This window comes from Sminthopsis crassicaudata, chromosome 1 (genome assembly GCF_048593235.1).
Source record: "Sminthopsis crassicaudata isolate SCR6 chromosome 1, ASM4859323v1, whole genome shotgun sequence".
NCBI lineage: Eukaryota > Metazoa > Chordata > Mammalia > Dasyuromorphia > Dasyuridae > Sminthopsis > Sminthopsis crassicaudata.
The window spans coordinates 298,793,111-298,804,701 of record NC_133617.1 but is presented as its reverse complement, the minus strand read 5'-3'; the positions used below and the strand labels follow the sequence as shown (position 1 = coordinate 298,804,701).

General features: G+C 34.5%; 1 long non-coding RNA gene across 1 annotated transcript; it reads left to right on the top strand.

The window, feature by feature from the left end:
* Window positions 1–1,007: 1,007 nt before the first annotated feature.
* LOC141554064 (uncharacterized) lies at window positions 1,008–8,566 on the top strand. The gene is made up of 5 exons (XR_012485774.1): window positions 1,008–1,050; window positions 2,216–2,342; window positions 5,314–5,340; window positions 7,264–7,376; window positions 8,067–8,566. It is a non-coding gene; the product is annotated as an uncharacterized LOC141554064 (long non-coding RNA).
* Window positions 8,567–11,591: the final 3,025 nt, after the last annotated feature.

Sequence of the window (11,591 nt, the reverse complement as noted above, 5' to 3'; positions counted from 1 at the left end):
AACATCACTTAAACATCATTTTCTACATCTACATTGATAAAGGGTAACTAATTTTTCCCTTGCTTTTCTTGTAATAAAAAAAAAAAAAAACACATGTTCAATATAGTTAAAACAGCACACAAAATAATTTTGTGATATTAAAAAAACTGCTACCAAGCTAGCTTTGGCAAGTGTTACGGTAAGAAGTTTAGCAAGGGCTTCACTTGCTTAAAAGAAAAGAATAAGAATGTGAATTAATGAGACTGAATTCTGGTCTAAAGAATAAATTGATTTTTGAGTATCTTAAAGAAAGGTGTTCAGTAAGTTCTCTGGTTCTAAGTTATTTCATATATAAAACAATAAAGTTAGACTAGTTGATTACTAAGGTACCTTCCAGCACTAACTCTATGATCCTAGGATCTTACATGCATATTTATCATTGAAAAGAAAATCTAAAGTATAAATGTTTGAAGTATGTCTTGTTTGAGGAAGATGGACTCAGCAAGGAATTTGTCAGTAACAGAAGCAGGATGAGTAATCTCCACCCACACCCTGCCACTGCCACAGAGAGAGACAGAAACAGACTGATGACAGACAGAAAGAGAGAACAAGTTTTAAAAGGGAATTTCAAAATGAGAATTAAACAACGTGATTTATCAATGTAAGCACCAGAAAGGAGAAAGAAAAAAGCCATTTGAGAAAAAAAGGGAAGCTGGACTGAGACATAACCTCAAAATAAGTAGAACTCTAAATAAATTTGCTAGAGGTAGTTAGGTGACATGGTGGATAGAGTTCCAAGCCTAAAGTCAGGAAGACATTTTCCTGACTTCTGCCATTTACTAGCTGTGTGACCCTGGACAACTTACTTAACTCTGTTTGCCTCAGTTTTCTCATCTATAAAATGAACTGGAGAAATAAATGAGAAATCCCTTCAGCCATGGAAATTCCAAATGAGGTCATAACGAGTTGGTTATGACTGAAATGACCTAACAACAACAGCAAAATCTTCAGTGTATGAGTGGAGAGATGTAAAAGGAAAAGAGGCTAGAGGAGAAAAGACTTGGAAGAATGGTAAAGGACATTGGATCTGGGGTTGAGTGAAAGTGAATAATATGGAGGGCTGGCTGCAGAAGGCAGTTTTTAATCTAAAGAATATTTATAATGGTGGAACATTTGTAATTTATTCTCTTATCATATCTATTATAGCAAAATAGATCTGGTCTTGAGAGAAACCTCAGGACCAATTTCCTCATTTTATAAATGAAACCATTTACTAAAGATTGCACAATTAGTAAGTGGGATTCGAATAGGTCCTCATTTCAAATTCTTGAGTCTTTATTTGTCTTCATTCCCATTCTTATGTGATAGAGTAAACTAGGGTGATGGTTTGATTATCTGTGAAATAAAAGTCTAAAGGGATTCATGTGTAGCACTAAGTAGCATGAGTCATTCAAAAGTAGAAGAATCATCCTTACGAGGTAGTAGGCTCTGGACTAGTGATTACCTGTTTTTCTTTCAGCAGATAAGCTTTCCAAGGCTTAGGCAAAAACTCAAGCTAGAATTTATTAAGAGGCTTGATACTCTAAAAACCAAGTATATAGCATAGGATGATTCTTGGAGGCAGGTGGAATAATGCCTAATGCTAGACTTGAACTCTGGAGACATGTCAATTCAGGACCTGATACTTGTTAGCTATATGACCTTGGATAAATCATTGAGCCTTTATTACTCTACCTGTTAAAAGGGGAAAAACATGTCTACCTACTTCACATGGAATTTGTGAAAAAAAGTAATTAGTAACTATTAAAGTTCCCAAGAATGTGAGTAATTCCTATTATATACTCTATTTGTTCATACAGGGTTGTCCTTAATCCAGAAAATAGAAAAAATAGTTGGAGATCATGTTTTCTAGTTCTCTGACACCATACTTTACATGTAACAAGCTTTAAAGTTTTTGTCAATTTGCTGGTAGAAAGTGTGCTTTGATGCTTTGATGCTTAGAATATTGAATGTGATTCATCTCAATAATATGGCTACTTTCTCCAGTGGAGTAGATAACAATTTATCCCATAACCCCTCCACTGATGTCCAAATCACATGGAGAGTTGAGGCAGGGAGGGTGGGGTGATGCTTTCTCCTAATTTCTTGACATTTTGTAGAAACCAATGAGACAAGCAGGCTCTGATCTACCTTTGCATTTCTCAGATGCATCTGTAACATCTCTTGTCTTTCACAGCCCCTGTTGGATAATGTACTACAGCTTACTCATGCCAAATATATGCTGCTTCATCACCTTTGAGCCACTTCAACTTTAATTCTATGGAGGCTGTGACACTTCATGACTCAAAACTATCAGCATCCCTGTAAGAATAATGCAAGGCTCAGTTTTGGATACTCCACATCTTTTTCTCTCAGCCTCCTCTTCCCTGTGATTGGAGAGTTGGAAGGCAGAGAGCACTAAACTTCTCCCAAAGTATTCCTTTATAGAGGGATGGTATCTGAACTCAAAGAAGCTCTGTATTTTCCAATAGTAATTCTGCTTGGTTTTGACTCCTAGAACATCAAAACCCTGGGGGGGAGGGGGAAGCACTTTTCAGCTTCTTTTTGTGTATTATTGTCCCCTCATTAGATTGTAAACTCTTTGAGGGGAGGAACTGTTTTCTCTTCTTATTTGTATCCTCAGCACTTAGCACAGTGCTTAGGACATAGTGCTTAATAAATGTTTATTGAATTGAATTAATATTTAGAAGATGAAAAATTCCTTCGAAGAAACCTGAAGACGAATATGTTATAAATTATGTCTGTATAAAATATGAAAAAGAAAAATGAAACCAAGGCATCCTCATCATTCCTCTCACTAGCAAGGATGCTTTCTAAATGTATTTTTGTTGTTACTGATATAGCATAAGAAGAGGCATTAAATTCCTGGAACATGACCGTTAACAGGCCTGTCTATCATTAATACTTTAGGATTCAAATCATGATTCTACCACTTTATTATTTGGGTGACTTTGTGCAAATCATTTAACTTCTATGAGTCTCAATTTCCTCATCTGTAGACTGAGAAGATTGGTCAAAATAGCATTTACTAAACTTTCTAGTTCTAAATTTGTAATTCTATGACACAAATGGGGAAAGAACCTGAGAAAATGGAAGGGCAATTCTGAGGGCATGAGACATCAAAGGCTAGTCCCAGTTCCCTAGAAAATGATCTGCTTCTTGATTTAAAGTAACTCAATTTATTTTCCCTTTATTTTTCTTTCAATTACATTTTTGTTTGGAGGTAATCTTGGTCCCCTCTCTTCTCTCATACAAATGGCAGGCCTTTTTCTGCTGATTTGAAGGCATTAGGGGATAGAGAAGATAGGAAAACACACTCCCAACTTTAAAAATTAATTTTTCTCAGTCCCATAAGCTTGATCTATATTAAGAAATACTCATCAGAAAAACTGATGTCATGTCAAATTATTCAAGCAGAATTCTGCTATAGGAATGATATTTACACCTAAAAGAATACTCTCAATCAATTTATGAAACCAGGGATAGTTCTTTGACTTGCAATGTCATTTCTGAGAAACACTAGCCTTCTGATGTTAGGGTGTTACATATGGTCATATGGTCTTCCAATTAGCCACCAATAGGTCCTAAACCATTAGGTCCTGGTTGATTCAGATTGAATGTAAATATCAATCATTTTGCTTTGACCAGAAACCCTTAGGGTTTTCCCCTAAGGGATTTATTTATTTTTATTTTTATGGGTTGGTTGTTTTTTTTTTTTTGTTTGTTTGTTTTTTGATTAGGTGAGAGAGAAGATTCTTTGCTTCAATTGCTACCTAGCCTTAATCACTATATCTGTGTGGCCTCCCTCAAACTGAGACCTGTTGAAGGTCTTAGCTTAAAAGCTCCTACTGCATCCAGGGCCATCTCCAGATCAATATATAGCTACTAGATCCAGATGGCTCTGGAGGGGAAAGTGAGACAGGTGACCTTACACAGCCCTCCCTCACCTAAATACAATTTACTTGCATGTTATAGTATCATCTCCCTGAGTTCATGGTCCTCTGCAAAAATGAAGGACAAAAAACAAATGTTCAAAAGATAGGCAACATCCTGATTCTTTTTAAGGATGGCTTCTAACCTTGTGCTATAGAGTCAAAAATAAAATATTTTTAAGGTTTCTCAACATTAGGCTGGTACAATTCTTCCTCTTTTTGTATGTAAACAATTTAGTTGCTGAAAGGGAAAGAAAAAGAAATTTTGCATAAGGAAAATTGAGAAACTAAAAGAACACTGCAGAAAATGCCAAAAACTCTATTCTTTTGTTTCCATTCATGTTGAAATTAAAAAAAAAAAAACTACTTAGCAATACTAAGAAATGGAAAATAAGGTTTTTTTGAGTCCTTCATGAAGTATAGTCCATAATACAAATATAACTTAATCACTTCACACCCTGATAGAGTGCTAATATCTTTGTTTTCAGTCTTGTTTGTCAAGGTATATTATTCTCTCTGAAATGGAAAGCAAAAGCCTTTGCTAGACCTGGATGTCACAGTCACAGATCAATTTGTGACTCTGAAATGGGAGGCAGGATAGCTTCAGTGGAAAGAGCACTGGCTCTAGAATTCTAAGTCCCAGATTCAAATCCTACCTTTGATAGCTTGTTATTGTTGAGTTATTTCATTTGTGTGATTCCAGTTTTTCAGTCTCTCATGTTGCCTATTAGGTGATGAACTTAAGAAAGCCCCCAGGGCTGTCAAGAGTAGAAGGAGTACACACATTGATGAAACCACTGATCCTGGAAGTACCAAAAATCCAAAGGGACCTGTCTCTTTGTATGGTGGAACTCTTTGGATGTATAATTTATGCTGCTACTAGGTGAATTTTGAAACTAGAATAAATTAACTACTATCTTGTGTTTTATCTTCAGTTGAGAAATATATTATGACAGAATTTTCTTCCCATTTTAGCATTTGTGAAAGTTATTAGGACTTTTATTTTCACAGAAGACTGTTTGGAGTTCATGATGCTCTAAAATAGTAATGATGTGCTCTCATCATTTAAGCATTAATATAATCCTTTATAGAGTTCTTCAATGTTCAGCTGACCATGTTTGAAATTTCTATCCTTAGTTTCAAAGTATGGCAATGTAATAGGAAGGCAAAAAGTAATCTTACAGCAAACTGCCTCAGATCCTCATTGGGCCCTTAATTTAATTTAATTAAGCCTACATTAACATCCTCTTTACCTCTGATACCACTCAACCATGTTCTCATTATGGCTTTTAAATTTGTGTGTGAGCATGAGCACAAAACAGTGACTGTGTTGTATTTACAGGTATATGGAAGACAGTCAACTAAGTAGGTACGGAAAAGTTAATATAAAAAATTTCCCTTCCCTGCTTTCCAGTCTGTTTCTCATGTCGAGGTTCAAAGGCTATGGAACCAGACCAGACTTCAGAAGTCATCTAGTCTAACCACCTTATTTTATTAGTGAGAAATCTGAGACTCAGGAAATGATTTAACCAAGATTTCACAGATATATAATTAGAGACAAAATTAAAATCAAGATACTCTGATGCTAAACCCATTTCTTTATGTACAACTAGAAATTTACTGACTTCTGATCATCATAATCTACTCTTCTGCTATCTGGAAACTTAATTTTAAAATGGAGAGCAAACAAAAATATACATTCCAAATTATTGGCAGCAAGGAATAATTATTTTGAAATAGGTTCTGTAAAAATTAGAAAGGTTTCTCTGATAGAACAGCTATCCCGGAATAAGTGGGATATTCTCCAGAGTCATTGTACTTGTACAGTAAATGAATCCCTGTGGGAAAAGCATCTTTTGGGATTGCCCAAAGGAGGATCATGCATCTAATTAGGTGAAAAACATTTCACAATGTTCCCTCCCCTTTGATTATAGTAAATTTGGTCTATTCCATAAGATTTATTGATGGGCTTCCACTCTGATAATTAGCATATATGCTTTTAATATTCCTGATGGTTTCTGGGATCTCTTTTATAAATCTAAGTGGCAGACATTTTTACTGAAAGAAAAAAGGAAATTTAAGTAGCAATAATTTTTTTCTTTCTATCTTTTTTTTTTTAGTTACTCATATTGATTTGTACATAAACCTAAACATTATTTAGACTCAAATCTGACTGTGATTATAATTAGTATGTCAAGATAGTTGGAAAGGAAGACTTAGCTGCCTACTCTCCTTACATTAAGGAGAGTACATTAAGGCTACATTACATTATATTAAGGCTAAAAATTGGTTTTTACTCTTCAGAAGTTTTATTTAGCTGTGGATTGGTCTGAATAACTTCTAAGCTGACCTGAAATTCTGGAATTCTCTGAAGGAACTTGGTTAAAGGTAGCTAAAAAGAAACAAATAAGCAAATAAAATCATTTAGCAGTTAAGACAAGCTACATAACTGAACAACAAAGGTATTTGTTTAGTAGAATATCACAACATTTTTTTAATGTGATCTCTAAGGTGAATTTAATGATTCCTGATTTCTGGAGTATATAAGTGTTTTCCCAAGCTAGAACTTATTAGCAAAAATCTACTGTCTCCATGTGTTCGTGGGATAATGATTGGTATTTAGGAATTATTTCTCAAGTTTTAAATATATAAACAAGAAGGCAGAGGAAGGAGGAAGGGAGGAGAGATGGAGTCTAAGAAGGATAGAGACAGAGACAGAGACACAGAAAAGAACGCCATGTTTTCCTTTAAAGACAGGATGAATTCAACAAAGCCAAGATAACAAAATGTGCAATGACTACAATATAGTAAAAGGAAAGGAACAATAACCACAAAATAACCAAGAGAGACAGATAAGCAGGCAGTCACATAGACAGAGAGACAGATAGACAGACAAAAACAGAGACAGAGACAGAGAGACAGATAGAGAGGGACAGAGACACAGAGAGACACAGAGAGAAAGACAGAGAGATAGACAGAGAGACAGAGACAGAGAAAGAAAATAAGAAAGGGAAGGAGGGAGTAAGAATAAGAAACCTTGTTAATCTACAAAGAACAGATGCCTTGTGGGAACATGATGTATACAAGAAGAGTGTCTACGGATCAAATAAAGTCAGTGACATTAAAGTGAAAGAATGAAGTCACACAGGGGATCATTCTGTTCTGGCTGACTTCAGAAGATCTAGTCAGACCAGTATTTCCAGATGTTTACTTATTTCCACTGAGAAAGAATGAAATTAGCAAATTCAAGTTAAAGAAATATTTACTTTCTGATGACTCATTTTCTTTTCAGTCCTAAATAAAAGATCCAAGCACAAATGTGTGATCTCCAATACATCCAGATAAGCCACTTGCAATTCAAAATAGATGTTTGAATATGGTGACATCTACTCCATCCCCCCACAGGTAAAAAGTGATAGTGCTCCACATGTCAGCCTGTGCTTCATTAAATTTATACCTAAATAAACCATATGGAGGCAGTATGACATAATGTAGAGGGACCTGCCTTGGATCCAGGAAGGCTTGAATTTAAGTCAGTAGTAGATTTTGAAGCAGATTCTAATGTTAAATTTTAGTGTAAAATACCAGATTTAGTTAGATGCTTTTCTGGGTTAAAAGTAGTTATACAGACTCTTTATTCTTCTTCTTCTTCATTATTAGAGTGGGAATCTGCCCACTTACTAAACAGCCAAAGATGGTCAAAGGGCAGATCAATGTATGAAAGTCCCTGGCAATTGCTCAAGGAAAAATAAAGGAAGAACTACAGTGGGATTTAAAGCATTTCTATAGACAGAACTATCAGGATATACAAACATAAACTGGAAGGAGTGATTGTTTGTCTGAATATAGGCAGCTCTCAAACTTCCATCTCCTTGGAAATCTGCCTAATAAAAAACTTCATAGCTGCCTTTAATTAGTACTCTATTAATGAATTAAAATTTGTTATTTTCCACTCAAAGAAATATGATTGTAAAAGAATTGTTTAGGAGGGGACCAATGTAGACAATATTACAGTCTTGAAAATTTTTTTCTAGATGGAGGTCTAAATAACATATAAAGTTAGATGTATCACTTTTGTTTTTATTCTTTTTTCAGGCATAGGACAATTATTTATTTCCTCTACCATGAAAAGAAATGCTTAAAACAGAAAGAATTTACAGAAGTAAACATAAAACAATAATCTTCATCACCATCATTATAAGACATTTTGTGAGACTTGCAAAATAGAGATTTCATTTTCATCTCTGACTGGTACCCTCTAAACAATTTCAAAGTCCAGATCTCCTAAAAGTCCAAGACACCTCAGGCATTATGAATCCTCTCAGCAGTACCCTGGCAATTTCTTTTGGCAGTGGAACATCTTCTATGAGAAGCAGAATTATTGCATAAAGCATCTTCACCCTGGGTAGCCAAAGAGGTACTCAAGAACTTACAATTGATGGAACTTACAAGTTAGTCATCAAGTCTGAAATGATTGCTTCTCAGAATTGTAGTTCAATGCCTCCCACTCAGGAAAAGAAACCCAAAACAGAAGAGGATGTGACAAACTTAATCACATTTTCATAAGATAACATTTAATAAACATATAAAAGAAACTTAAAATTTGATTTCAGGTTCTCTTAAGCAAAGCATATGGTCTTGCTGTCATGTTCACAGAGATGGAAATGGAAAAAGGGAGTATTAGAGAAAGCCCTCCTTCCCTTATGCTGGATGCCCAAGGGACATCTGAGATGGTAAGTCAGCTAATTAATCAATCAACTTAGGCAATAGGCCTATTTAGCCAACATAGTGCTAGGTGTTAAAGCAACAAATAAAGAAAAAAATTAATATTTATTCATAAATAATCTTTATTTTGTTTATATTATTTTAAAGAAATATTCTTTAATCATTTTACCTTACATGTTTAATGAGAGAGAATTGTAGAGTTTTATAATTCTTATAGTCTAAAGAGAAGGTAACTCTTTTTGTCTCAATCACCAATTATCACACAACCCTAGCCTCTATTCATGGGAATCAATAAGGGATATTTGAGTCATCTCAAAACATTTCCATTTAACAGAAGGTTTTGCAAGGGTCAAGGTTGAAAAATTACCCAGGAATATGTTTTGTAAATAAAAAGCTATAATAAATTTTTTTCCCATTGCTGAGCCAAATCATGTGGCAATGTAAATAGTGAGGGTTTGCTAATTTCCTTATTTACTCCCTCTGTATATTTGAATATTTATTCTTCCCAGGAAAATAAGTGGGATGCACTTGGCATATTTGTCTATATCTCCAATTCTGTGTAGTATGCTGGCTCAAGCAGTAGTACCCTCTTAAATGCTTTATTCTAAAAAGCATAAACAAAGTCTACATGATATATTTCCTTTAAAAATAATTTTTAAAATTTTTTTCAGTAGTATATTATTTTCCCAAATACATGTAAAGATAGTTTTCAACATTCATTTTTGTAAGACTTTGTGTTTTAAATTTTTCTCCTTCCCTCCTTTTTTTCTCCCCTACCCAAGATAGCAAGAAATCTGATATGGGTTAAAGAAGTGCAATTCTTTTAAAAATATTTCCATGTTTGTCATATTGTACAAGAAAAATCAGGCCAACATTCTGGAGAGCAATTTGGAACTATGCTCAAAAAGTTATCAAACTGTGCATACCCTTTGATCCAGCAGTGTTACTACTGGGCTTATATCCCAAAGAGATTTTAAAGAAAGGAAAGGGACCTGTATGTGCAAGAATGTTTGTGGCAGCCCTCTTTGTAGTGGCCAGAAACTGGAAACTAAGTTGATGCGAATCAATTGGAGAATGGCTGAATAAATTGTAGTATATGAATATTATGGAATATTATTTTTCTGTAAGAAATGACCATTCCTATACATATTAAATATGTTATAGTATGTCCTAGATACAATATATATGTGCAGAACCGAATTTTGTTGTTGTTGTTGTTGTTATTGTTGTTGTTGTTGTTGTTGCAAAGGAAGAATTGGATTCAGAAGGTAAAAATAACCTGGGGAGAAAAATTAAAAAATGCTAACAGTTTACACTAATTTCCCAGTGTTCCTTCTCTGGGTGTAGCTGATTCTGTCCATCATTGATCAATTGGAACTGGATTAGCTCTTCTCTATTTTGAAGAAATCCACTTCCATCAGAATACATCCTCATGCAGTATTGTTGTCGAAGTGTATAATGATTTCCTAGTTCTGTTTGTTTCACTCAGCATCATTTGATGTATGTCTCTCCAAGCCTCTCTGTATTCATTCTGCTGGTCATTTCTTACAGAACAATAATATTCCATAACATTCATATACCTGCCTGCCATCTAGGGGAGAGGGTGGAGGGAAGGAGGGGAAAATTCAGTATAGAAGGGAGTACAAGGAATAATGTTGTAAAAAAAAATTACCTATGCATATGTACTGTCAAAAATGTTATAATTATAAAATTAATAAAAATGACCAGCAGGATGATTTCAGAAAGTCCTGGAGAGACTTACATGAACTGATGCTGAATGAAATGAGCAGAACCAGGAGATCATTATATACTTCAACAATAATACTATATGATGATCAATTCTGATGGACGTAGCCCTCTTCAACAATGAGATGAACCAAATCAGCTCCAATAGAGCAGTAATGAACTGAACCAGCTACACCCAGTGAAAGAACTCTGGGAGACTATGAACCACTACATAGAATTCCCAATCCCTATACCTTTGTCCGCCTGCATTTTTTATTTCCTTCACAGGCTAATTGTACACTATTTTAAAGTCTGATTCTTTTTGAACAGCAAAATAACTGTTTGGACATGTATACTAATATTGCATTCAATTTATACTTTAACATATTTAACATGTATTGGTTAACCTGCCATCTGGGAAGGGGTGCGGGGAAGGAGGAGAAAAATTGGAACAAAAGGTTTGGCAATTGTCAGTGCTGTAAATTACCCATGCATATAACTTGTAACCAAAAAGCTATAATAAAAAAAAAGTTTAAAAAATCAAGCCAAAAGGGAAAAGACTATGAGAAAGACAAAGAAGCAAAAGAAAAATGTAAAAATACTATACTTAAATCTATATTCAGTCTAACTGAAGATAGCAGTTTCTATTCCAAATCTATTGGTATTGCTTTGAATTGCCAGATTGTTGAGAACCAAATCCATCATAATTGATCATCCCATAATCTTGCCATTACTGTGTACAAGGTCTTTTGATTCTGCTCACTACACTCAGCATCAGTTCATGTAAGTTTTTCCAGGTTTTTTTGAAATCAGCGACTCTCATCAGTTCTTATAGAAAAATAATATTCTATTACATTCATATATCATAACCTAGTTAGCCATTCACCAACTGATGGGCATCCATTAAATTTCCAGTTCCTTGCTACTATAAAAAGGACTGCTACAGACAAGATATTGCTATCAGTTTTTGCATAGCCCACACTTTCTTCATATTCCTTTTCACCCCTTGCATAGAAAGTCATCCTGTATAATTAATAAAGATTTTTTTATAAATAAAAAAGTAGAAAAAAGGAAACATTACCTAAATTAATCAACACATTTAAAAAATGACAATATATTCCATGTTTCACATCTGTGGACCTCCCAATTCTTGAAGTAATGGAGGAAGGT